This window comes from Leuciscus leuciscus, assembly GCF_965113295.1.
Source record: "Leuciscus leuciscus genome assembly, chromosome: 5".
NCBI classification, from domain to species: domain Eukaryota; kingdom Metazoa; phylum Chordata; class Actinopteri; order Cypriniformes; family Leuciscidae; genus Leuciscus; species Leuciscus leuciscus.
In genome coordinates this window covers 14,712,032-14,724,887 of record NC_138729.1, presented here as the reverse complement: position 1 = coordinate 14,724,887, position 12,856 = coordinate 14,712,032, and the positions used below count along the sequence as shown (strand labels likewise).

Genomic DNA, 12,856 nt, shown 5'->3' with positions numbered 1-12,856 from the left:
ACACCTTTTGTTTCAATCTAACTGAATTCATTCCGATTGGTGAATCTGAATGTAGTGTTTACATAAACGCTAAACAAATGATCGGCTGATGTGCGTTTTACCATTCCTAAGAAAATACCCGCTCCTCCGTGAGAGATAGCCCTCGAGACCGGTGCATCTCACAGGCACTGCTCGTCAGTAATCACACCACCGCTTTTGCGTTCAACAGTCGCCATTCATCATGTTTACTGTGGCGAGCAGGACGAGGCTAGGGCCGCGGGAGAAAGTAAACACAATGAATGGCGACTGTAGAACGCAAAAGCCGAATCCCGGACATTTTGTGCGATGCGATCTCAAAAACCCGGCCAGACTCACGGAGACTAGTTTAGCTTTATTGTTTACAACTGCTCTCTAACCGGTAGGCGTGGCTTGGGAGTGGCCTCGTAGAACAGCGAAGCAAGTGCATTCTGGGAATTGTTGTCTTTCATCCAGATGAGCCAAAAATGTATTTTCTGGCTTTTCTCAGTCTAGAAAGCTCCAAATTCAAAAATAATTTCATATTTCTTCTACATATATGACCCAATTTAAATACACATTCATCTTTCCAGAGGTGGAGTTTCACTTTAATAAACTGGTAAACCTTATATCCGTAAAATGACTCGATGAGCTGTCATAAAGTGCGTGCTCTCACTTTCATTTTTGCCGTGATCAGTAACGTTAGACCTGTCGCTCCGGAGACCGTAAGCTGGATCACAAACAGTACTGATCCATCCTCGAGTAACAACAAGAGTAAATGAAGACTGCTATGTTCATTCTTACATCCAACAACAAAACACCTCAATCACTTAGGAGACATTCTTGTGTACAGCTGCTCAAGCGCCGAAACAATGGCAGACTCTGTGTCCAGCTCACTCAGGACGGGTCTATGCTCAGACTGCAGTGTCAATCAACAGTCGTGGGAGGGGCCTGTGCAAAGTGACGTCACATTGCCCAGAATCTTAGAACAGCTTGTTCTGAGACAGTGCTTATGATTTATGGGGATTATAGAAAAAGCACTGGGTGGATTTTTATCATTATAGGGTGGTTGTGTACACACACTGCCAACACACATTTATGTTCAAACACCATGTAAAAGTGAATTTTGCATAATAGGTGCCCTTTAATGTAATCTTGTTGCAAGAAACTCATAGTGATTTTAAGAATGAGGTAGACTGGGGTTTATGGTGGAACGGAGAAAGCTGCTTGCCATGGGTCTAATACTAGTGCAGGAGTTGCAATTATTTTCTCTTCTGAAATAAAGGCTAAAATTATATCAAAAATTTAAGTTGAACCAGGAAGACTGCTTGCAGTAAGAGTAGAAATTAGTAACCTTGTTTTTGTGAACATCTATGCTCCTAATAAAGGGAACGATGGAATTCATGTTTTTAATAAACTGGAACAAGTTCTAACACAACAACAAGATAGTGATTGCATTGTCTTAGGAGGAGATTGGAATTGTACACTCAATTTTACAATGGATAGAAATGGAGAAGAATCTCATCCAAAATCTGCTGCTGTTTTAGCAAATATTATTGTATCTTACAATTTTTCAGATGTGTGGAGACTGAAAAATCTAGGTGCACAACAGTATACTTGGGTGAAATTTAGCAATAACATAGTTTCTGCTGCACTGTTAGATAGTTTTTAATGTATCAGATCATTTGAAAAATTTAATTTTACATAGTACTATTATTCCTACAGTGTTCTCAGATCACAAGTTAATTACAGTTGAATGCAGTGTGGAAAAGAGAGAGAACTCTTTGTCACAGGTGGTTGCAGGAAGGCAGACGGAGACGAGGATATATATTTTCCAAAACAAAGGTTTAATGTAATTAAACACAGGACAGCATAACGTCCTGGTTGCGTATGCAACCCTGCGTTCCCTGAAGGAGGGAAAGGAGGATGTAGTCGACGTCGACTGCATGGGATCACACTCTAGGGAGCCTGTCATCTTCGAGCATGTTAGAACGAGCCAATGCAATTGGGGTGCGTGATTCGCATCACAGACTCTGCCCCCGCGGCGCGGGCATACATACGGAAGTAGATGCACGCACTAGTTGCTTTACGCTGAGGAGCCGAGAGTAACTCGGAGTCAGTGGTGGTCCAGCTATAGTGGCTAAGGGACTACATCCTCCGTTCCCTCCTTCAGGGAACGGTCGGTTGCATACGCAACCAGGATGTTCCCTTTCAGTCGAGAACGTCAGACGTAGTCGACGTCGACTGAATGGGATCTTATTATGGAAAGTGCCACTAGAGCTGCCACCTTCCAGTGCCTGGCGGAAAGCCTCCTGTTCCCCCGCAACTCTGAGGCGGAGAAGGGCAAGGCTTAGGCCAGGGAAGTCAACTGCTGTTCCACAGGACCACTAGGAAAGCGTACCCTGTCAAGGAAGGAAGGGACGCTGTGGAAACCACGAGGGAGGGAGGTAACATGTGGAGAATACACATATGGACTGGGCGGAAAACCGGGCAGTACAACATATGAAATGTCACTGGGATGACTCCAGACTATAACAGGGGGGAGGATCAACCGACAGTGATGGCAGAGGGGACTCTGCCGAGGGAAGACACAAGCTCGCCGCAGGGAGCCGTACTGTGGGAGAAGACACATATGGGATCGCCATAGGGATCACAACATATGGACCCAGCCTAACACAGGTTCTACGAGTGCATACGAGTGATAGGCCTGGCTTCGGACGTTCCGCCACGTCCGTTGCCGAAGGGTATGGAGGAACTTAACAGGGTTCGGTTTAAGAGGAAACTCAACTGGAGCAAGAATTGCGCACATATCCAGTCCATAGGAGGGGAATGGCGCAGCAAGCCGACACTTCGAACTTTGCTTTCAGTGAAACTGGCTTCATGTGAAGGGAGCCCATGGGAAGCAATGGTTTGACACATAGGCTAGTTCTCTAGCGGACATGTATAGGGTCGCCCAGCCCCCAACTCTATTTAATATCTGTTCAGCGAGGCACACACGTGCATCTTGGGAAACTTTCTCATCAAGATGAAGGCAACCACTTGTAGTGGACCAACCTCTGCTTGGAAACAGCATTCCCTTCTGCTGGTTTCCGTAACAGACAGAGCTGGTCTAAGGTCTAGGCTTTGCATTCTGATCACATATAACCGAACTGAGCGGTCGGACAGAGAAAAGCCAGGGCTGGGTCTGACTCCTCCGGGGCAGCGCTTGCAGGCTCACCACCTGGTCCCGTAGGAGAAGTAGGAACCTTGGGCACATATCCAGGCCGGGGTCTCAGGAGTCATGAGAGTTAGCCGGCCCAAATTCCAGGCACGATTCGTTGACCAAAAATGCGGGCAAGCCCTATCCTCTAGAAAGAGACCAAACAAGCGGGAGAACTGTTTCTTTAAAAACAGAATTTTTAACTCACTGCCTGTAGGGCTCAAGGGAGGTCTCTGCAGTGCAGAAGCACCAGAGATAAGTCCCAAGAGGGTAAAGAGGGGAAGCAAGGCGTCCGGTTATTTCTCCTTGCTCCCCTCAGGAACCTGACGATCAAGTCGCACTCCCTCTGGATTTGTATCCACTGCATCATGATGTGCGTCAATATAGAGGTCAAAACATTTTTTTTCGGTGGAGGAGACAGCCTCACTCCAACCTTTAGCAGGAAGGGAGCATGTCGCTCTGCCACGGCCACCTCGGGACTCGGCCGTGAAGCCAGTGCTGAAGCGGTCTTCATTTGGAGGAAGCCGTGTGGCTGCGTCTACCATATGCCCCAGGAGCCTCTGAAAGTTTCACTGGGACCCTTTCTCACTTCTTTAGTAGCACTGAGCTGACACACTTCTATTTGAGAGATGCGCTAGACCGAGACCATCTCCACACTAGAAAAGAGATTCTCGTCCCTTGGGTGAGATTACTCTTTCCCAGTTGACCTGAAGACCCAACTGGCTATGGAGCACTTGAAGGGTAGGACCATGTACTGATACTTCGTACCTTCGAATGCAAGAACACAGGAGACCTGTGGAGCGGAAGGATAGAGATATGAAGTACACGTCTTCCAGGTCGAACGCTGCAGACCAAGCTTGGGGATGGGGCATTGAAAATGCAACTCTGTGTTTAACAGGAAGCTCTCTACCGCGTCGCCGAATAACCCAACCTGAGAAATGGGAGAGTCCAGGAATCGAACCTTGACCGCTTCTCTCATATCTGCCAGGTTGAGCCAGAGATGGTGCTCCTGGACCACAAGGGTGGACATCGCCAGACCGAACGCGCGAGCTGCAACCTTCGTACCACGGAGGGCGAGGTCGGTTGCAGTGCGGAGCTCACCCATGAGCTCACGGTCTGGGCTACCCTTGTGCATGTTCATGAGTGCCTGGGCCTGGTGGACCTGAAGCAACGCCATGGCATGCAGAGAAGAAGCAGCATGCCCACAGGCTTTGTAAGCCCTGCCCGTCAGAGCAGACAAGAACTTACAGGCCTTAGAGGGGAGACGAGGATTCCCCCTCCATGAGGTAGCGGTCGCTGGACACAGCTGCATCGCAACGGACCACTCCACCGGAGGGATCACCTCATAACCCTTAGCCGCTCCTCCATCAAGGGTAGTGAGGGGGGAGGAGCTACTCAGGTGGTTTCTGGCAGAGAAAGGTGCTATCCATGCTCTGCTCTGACGGGCAGGGCTTACAAAGCCTGTGGGCATGCTGCTTCTTCTCTGCATGCCATGGCGTTGCTTCAGGTCCACCAGGCCCAGGCACTCATGAACATGCACAAGGGTAGCCCAGACCGTGAGCTCATGGGTGAGCTCCGCACTGCAACCGACCTCGCCCTCCGTGGTACGAAGGTTGCAGCTCGCGCGTTCGGTCTGGCGATGTCCACCCTTGTGGTCAACTCCTCATGCACTTCAGGAAAGAATGACACCGGAGCGGCGGGCTAAGAACCAGACCGGCCCGCTCCGAGAAACCAATCATCCAACCGAGACGGGTTGGGACACGGTGGTTCGTTCCACTCGAGCCCTACCGCCTTGACGGCCTTTTTCAGCATAGCTGTCATCTCTGAATCCGGCTCGGGCAACGCTGATTTCCCAGAGGGAGGCAGCGCAGCAGAGTCATCATCTCCAGAGCCCAGCTCCCCCTCCGATGCTGCGATAGACATCCTGTCCTCTGGAGGGGCCCCAAAAGAGACGGCTGGTCGGTCCACCACGGAGGGACCAGTGCGCTCATCGGGGAGCTCCACCGGCTGTGGTGTGAGAGAGGAGGGAGAGATCCACGGGGCTTTGGCGGGCGGATTACCCCTCACCGTAATCCTCAGGTCACCCAGCCCAGACGGCACTCGAGGCTTCCTCTGGGAAGGTAACCCAGAAGAAAGGCTAGAGCGGGGCCTGGGGATGGGGACTGCACCTTCGAGTCTCGACATCAACGCCGAGATAGTCATGTTCCCGCAATGAGAACATGAGTCATCCACCAAAGCTGCCTCAGCGTGCTGTAAGCCCAGACACGTGATGCAATTTTCGTGACCATCAGAGGGGGACAGAGCCTTACCTCACCCAGAAACGCACGGATGGAATGGCATCTTGAAAAAGACGCACTCACACCCGTGTTTCTCTTTTAGAAAATGGGACCCGTCACCAGTGCTGGAGCACACAGGGACTGACCGCGGCAACACTTATTTCAGCTAACTGAAACCAGTGAAGCACTCACTTTTCCGCCCTCAACCAACCGACAACACAAAAACAAACAGAGAAATTTGTTGCTGTTAGAACAGAAGTTGAGAGCTCAAAGCTCGCGACCACCGCTGCACTGTGCTGTAGAAATCACCAACACTGGGAGAGTCTTTTCCAAAATAACACAGACACACTCGCTCGTTTTGAATACAACAATACTCTTCAGAGACACCATACGAACGGCTTCGAAGCAAAAAGCAACTAGTGCGTGCATCCACTTCCGTATTTATACCCGCGCCATGGGGGCGGAGTGTGTGATGTGAATCACGCACGCCAATTGCATTGGCTCGTTCTGACATGCTCGAAGAGAACAGGCTCCCTAGCATGATCCCATTCAGTCGATGTCGACTATGTCTGACGTTCTCGACTAAGAGGCAACAGGTAGTAACACACACTAAAAGTAACGGAGATCGGACAAAGACTGACTGAACAGACGGAACTTAAATACAAACACAGATGACACTGATTAATGGAACACAGATGATACGGATGATGATGATTAACTAAACACAGGTGATACAGCTGAACTAAATGACAGTAACCATAGAAACGAAGGAGTGGCGGGAAAAGAACAAAGGAAAACAGGAACCAATCAAAACACAAACTAAAAGTCCAGACAAGCACTGACACGTGACAGTACTCCCCCCTCCCAGTAGGCGTGTCCTTGCACCGTAGATAGACCAACTGTGGAAGGAGGGAGGGGGCTCAGGAGGAGGACGAAGAGCAGGTGAAGGGCAGACAGAAGGCAGGAGGGACCAGGGCGGAGCAGGTTGTGCAGGCGGCCAGGGCGGAGTAGGCGGCCAGGGCAGAGCAGATGGAGGGAGGAGCCATGGTGGAGGCAGGGCATGTGACTCCAGGGAGCCGACTGACGGAGGAGGAGCAGGTGGAGGAACAGGCTCAGGAACCAACTCAGGTTCAGGTTCTGGAACAGATTCAGGCTTGGGAATAGGGTGGTTTCGCGGGACGAGACTCTGGAAGGGTGGTTTCTGCAGGATGAGACTCTGGAAGGGTGGTCTCGGTGGGACGAGACTCTGGACCTGCGGTCTCGGCGGGACGAGACTCTGGACGGGCGGTCTCGGCGGGACGAGACTCTGGAAGGGTGATCTCGGCGGCTGCTGGTGATGGTGGTTGTTCTCTGGATCGGGACGCGACGCTCACCAAACACCTGCTGATGGCTTCCCTCCAGTTCAGTCCATCAGTGTTTGGGAGGTCGATGGCCTGGTGGAAATTGGCCCCAATCCAGAAAAGCAGCTTGAGGGTTTCGTCGTCAAGGGGGCTAGTGACGGCTCGACGAATAAAGTTCTCTGTGAAGGAGAAAAACTCTGTGCCCTCTTGAGCAATGGCGACAAATGTAGCCCTGTCGTCCATATGGGCTGGTCCGATCTTCTGTCACGGGTGATTGCAGGAAGGCAGACGGAGACGAGGATGTATTTTCCAAAACGAAGGTTTAATGTAATTAAACACAGGACAGCAGAACAGGTAGCAACACACACTAAAAGTAATGGAGATTGGACAAAGACTGACTGAACAGACGGAACTTAAAGGGATAGTTCACTTTGAAATTAATTTTTGGTATGTTTTAGCTTACCTCAAGGGCATCCAAGATGTAGGTGTCTTTTTTTCCGCAGTAGTTTCAATTTTGATATTTTTAGGTCAAACCGTTCTTGTCTGTCAGTCATATAATGCAGGTCTATGGTCACGGTCTCAAAACACAAGCACAGAGTCCAAATTAAAACAATTCCCCGTCGTCCAAATTAAACAATTCCCCATCTTAAGTACACATTGATGGCCTAAGACACGAAACGAGCGGTTTGTGTGAGAAAACGAACAGTATTTATATCGTTTTTACCTCTTATACGCAGACATGTCCGAGTGATCTGAACTGACGTGTACGCAGACTGGTGCATAGATATATACACTAGATGTCGCCTTAAAGACATTCGTTCCAATGAACTGCCGTAGACAAGGCGACATCTAGTGTGTATATATCTATGCACCAGTCTGCGCACACGTCAGATCAGAGCACTTCGACATGGCTGCGTATAAGTGGTAAAAACGATATAAATACTGTTCGTTTTCTCACACAAACCGCTCGTTTCGTGTCTTAGGCAATCAATGTGTACTTACGATGGGGAATTGTTTAATTTGGACGACGGGGAATTGTTTTAATTTGGACTCTGTGCTTGTGTTTTGAGACCGTGACCATAGACCTGCATTATATGACTGACAGACAAGAACGGTTTGACCTAAAAATATCAAAATTGAAACTACTGTGGAAAAAAAGACACCTACATCTTGGATGCCCTTGAGGTAAGCTAAAACATACCAAAAATTAATTTCAAAGTTAACTATCCCTTTAAATACAAACACAGATGACACTGATTAACGGAAAACAGGTGATACGGATGATGATGATTAACTAAACACGTGATACAGCTGAACTAAATGACAGTAACCATAGAAACAAAGGAGTGGTGGGAAAAGAACAAAGGAAAACAGGAACCAATCAAAACACAAACTAAAAGTCCAAACAAGCATTGACACATGACACTCTTGAATGATAAAAGTTTTTGGAAAACATGGAAAAAAGAAAAAGAAAGATTTGAGAACATTATCCAGTGGTGGGAGATTGGGAGGATACATATTAAAGGTTTCTGTCAACAATATGTTTCTCATTCTACTTTGTGTATGAAAATATTAGAATGGATTGAAAAAGAAATGAATGCCATTGAGGAAAAGATGGTTGCTACCAATTCTATCAGTTTGCAAGAAAAGTGGACTCATTTGAAACAAGAACTGTGTTCAGTTTTAAAAGTAAGTATGTTTTCACAAGATGTAAAATAAGTATTTGATGTCCCCAGAGTGTATGTGAAGTTTTAGCACAAATACAAATATTTGTATAAAGGATGTTAAAGTAGTCACTTTTTGAGGGTGAGCAAAAACGCACTGTTTTTGTGTCTGTCCCTTTAAATGCAAATGAGCTGCTGCTCCCAGCACAGGGGGCGGAGCTACAACAGCTTGTGTCCTTTTACCTCACACAGACATGCACTGAAAATTTCAAACACTTTTAGCCTTTTATGTTCAAACCGAAGTCAGAAAGATGGAGAGACTCAAGAAGAAGTGACAACATGTAGAACAACATTTCTGAATGGTTAGTTGGTGAATTTATGTAGCTTATGTGTAGTTATCTTCTAGTCATTGATTAGCATATTCTGTCTTGATAATCTATAAATCGTGTTCCGGTGGCAGGGTTTATGTAAATTTTAGGGTTCATGATGTCACTAACCTGGGAGGAATGAGGTGTAGTCCCTACCAGCCGTTTGTTGTAGTCCTTAAAAAGCGATTTCTTTAAAAGAAAATTTCTCCCTTTGCTTTGAGCGTCGTAACTTTGCAGATGTTGTTTATGCTCAAACAGCAACATTACACACTAACTAAAGTTAGAAAAGTGAAATCATATTCAACCACCCCTTTAAAAACGGTTCTTTTGAGAAGCAGATTTTTTGTCTACAAGGGATATGGACGGTCCAACATCTTATTTTTTTTATTTAGAGCATAAAGTTGGACGAGAAAAGATAATGTATCGGTTAAAGGACAATAATGGACAGCCTTATAATAAGTAGGATAATCAGGGATGCAAACTCATCAGGGATGAAGAAGGGGACAAAGATGCGAGACACCCATCCAAAATGTTCTATTTAATGTTAGAAATTAGTCTATTTATACATTTCAAATTTTCTTATAAATGAGTCTATTAAAAAAAATATTTATTGTTTTAAATTAATTAATTACGTAAAAAATTGTTTGAAATTAATGAATGAAGAATAGTTTCGTCCAGAGTTTTTGAACAAATCTCTATCAAATACATTTTAAAGGTCACTGGTCGCCAGCTACTGCATAACAGTGTATTTCAGTTTTATATCAGTTTTAAGGGGTGTGTCTGCTGTAAGACTTCAGTGTAAACGCCCACTGCTTTAATTGGCTAACATCTTTGCATATGAAATAACTAAGTATTACATGTGGAACTCTCTCGAAAACTTTTAGCACGTTTTTTCTATTACAGCTTTCAAGGTTAACTAATAGTGAAAATTTGTTGATTATAGCATTATATTTAGATCTATGGCATTATATTTAGATCGTGACATGAAAGGTTGCAGTGAAGAGCACTGAAGCTGATCACAGACATGAATGCATGCATGAATGCAGCAATTTTGTCATTGCAACTCGATTTCTGCGTAACTAACGAATGCTTTCATCAAGGGTGTAGTTTTAGTTTGAACATTGGGGGGGTTGAAGTGTAAACCGTTTTAGCGGGGTCCCAGGGCATGCTTCCTTGAGAGATATGTTTGTTTATTTATTTATTTTTTGCAAAATAGTCTTTTGTGGTATCTTATATCATCCAGACATGCAAAGTTGCTGGATAACATAACTGCAATAAAGCCATAGCCTAGTTAACTATTACTTTACATAGGATTTTTAATATATTTTATATTAAAGGGATAGTTCACCCAAAAATGAAAATTCTGTCATCATTTACTCACCCTCAAGTTGTTTCAAACCTGTATGAATTTCTTTTTTTCTGCTGAACACAAAAGAAGATATTTTGAAAAATGTCAGTAACCAAACAGTTGATGGACCCCAATGACTTCCATAGTAGGAAAAAAAAAATATTATGGAAGTCAATGGGGTCCATCAACTGTTGGTTACAGACATTTTTCAAAATATCTTCTTTTGTGTTCAGCAGAAAAAAGAAATTCATACAGGTTTGAAACAACTTGAGGGTGAGTAAATGATGACAGAATTTTCATTTTTGGGTGAACTATCCCTTTAAAGGACAAGTTCGGTATTTTCTTTATTTTTTTATATATAAAGCCCTGTTTACAGATTGTTTCTGATGAAATAGAAGGGTTAAGATTGAAATTTAGGTTTTAGGAATTTAGGAAGTTTAGGTTTCTTTCGCCCGATGGCTGCATATGTGCACTGGAACAATCTTTCCTAAAACATATTAAAACTTTCGTTTACAAAGACATGAAACTCACCGAGTGGTCAGGGGTGTTCACTGATAAGCTCACACAAAAATCGCTGCAAAAGATGCTTTCCAACAGGTTTTATCGTAGTTTTTGTCCAACTCCATTGACTTGTATTGGATGTGCTGTGAGGTACGGTATTACTCCGCCACCGGGCTGGAGTGTCTATTATTCCAGCTCTCAATGGAAGCATGTACGGGTGTAAGGCGTTTGGAAAAATAGGTCCACAGTTTTACAACGAATGGTAAAACACCTGTTGGAAAGCATCTTTTGCAGCGATTTTTGAATTAGAATTTTTCGATTCAAGAACGATTTTTGCAAATTCAGAACGATTAGATTCGAGACTTGAACTTGCCCTTATGAAAATGTACCACTGTTCTTGAAATCGTTTGAAAAGTCTATAATTACAGGTAAGACCATTGATGACTCCTCATTACCATGCCAATGTTGACTGTTTTTTTTTTGTTTTTTTTATATATATTTTTTTATCTATAGTATTTGTTATGGAAAATAGCAACCTTAAGCTACACATTTAGAAACTATAGATACAACATGCCACAGTTGTAATATAAAGATAGCCTACTGAAAAAAATATATTTCCTTAACATTTGATCTATTTAAAATTCTACACAATAGTCAAAATTTACCACAATAAATACATTCAATGGTCATATGGTTTTAAAAGTTTTCTAATTTATGTTGGAGCAAGATGATGTTTTCTTCTCTTTTCATCAGCCTTTTTAAGTTTATGTGGCTGTTTTAGATCATGTTTGACTTTCTCTATAACGTTTTAAATTTGGGTTAAATGGGTCAAACATTTTATCATCGGTGTCGTAATAGGAACAGCTCGCTCAAATCTTGGAGCGTGCTGGTTAATGCACGCACAGTACGGTGATTCACGCGCCACGAATGCACAATAAACATGACTTCAGACATATTGCGCCAATAATTGGTCCATTCATGTAGCGTGTATAAAAGCTCTGAACACGCAATGTATATAATTAATTAATATCCTGACAATATTTCCATTAACTATGGTATAAATATTGGGGGGGTAGTACTGGACAGTTTTAGTTATGACAGTGAATTCACTGGTTTTCTCTTCGATTCAAGAACGATTTTTGCAAATTCAGAACGATTCAATACGATTCATATTAAAGGCAGGGTAGGTAGGTTTTTTCTAAAAAAAACTTTTTCCCAAATTTGTTTAAACTGTCTTTATATACCAATATTTAATTAAAATGTAAGTTCTCTGAAAAAGAGAGTATAAAAAGAGAGTGTCTGTAGTCCTCTCAGGACTGCAATAAACACAGCTACTTATTCCATTCACTCCCACCCCCTCCCTTATGGGCTCCTTCCAAAGCCACGCCCCCAAAACACATGAACGTGCAATGCCGACCGCTCAGCTGGAGGAGGACTCGTTTGCCAGCGCAGAGCGGAGAGGAGCGCAGTGCATGAGTGACATCATGTCAGAATCACATCATGTAATAAAATAACTAACTTTATCATTATGAATATAAACAACTAACATGGCTGTTAGTAATCACTATCAAGCTGGTAAAGTTTAAAATATATTGAGTTTGATTCGGTAACGAGCTAGTAACATAAGGCAAAGCTAAAAACAGGTTGCATTGATACACGTTTTCCCATTACCATCAGTTACACTGTGATGAAGGTGAATTTCGTATAAGATTCATAACATATACGGTGTTTTGCATGTAAGAGCTTCCACGATGAAAGCACTGTTGGCTCTGATGAGGACTAACGTTACACTCCGGTGACAAGTAGCCTACCTTTCTACCTTACTAGTTCCTTTTTTTGCCTTGTTTGCCTTCGCTGACTGTATATGCAGGTACTGGGAATTTTGACAGCTTTCTCTGCCATAATTGTGATTCCGTGCTTCCGTGCCTCGTCGCCTCCTTGAGTCAAACGGGTGTGCGCATGTGGGCAGCTCCTCTGTAGCGGCAGGGGTGGTAGCCATGGTAGCGAGGGAGAGTGACAGTCGCCCAGCCAATCATTTCATTCGTCCCGAATGGAAATAAGTAGCTGTGTTTATTGCACCCTTAGAGGACTACAGAGACTCGATTTTTATACTCTCTTTTTCAGAGTACTTACATTTCAATTATGTATTGGTATATAAAGACAGTT

General features: G+C 44.3%; 1 protein-coding gene across 3 annotated transcripts in view; it reads right to left on the bottom strand.

The window, feature by feature from the left end:
• LOC309499902 (segment polarity protein dishevelled homolog DVL-2-like) overlaps positions 1-12,856 on the bottom strand; it is a 116,839-nt gene that overhangs the window by 90,897 nt on the left and 13,086 nt on the right. The gene's annotated exons all lie outside the window — the stretch shown is intronic.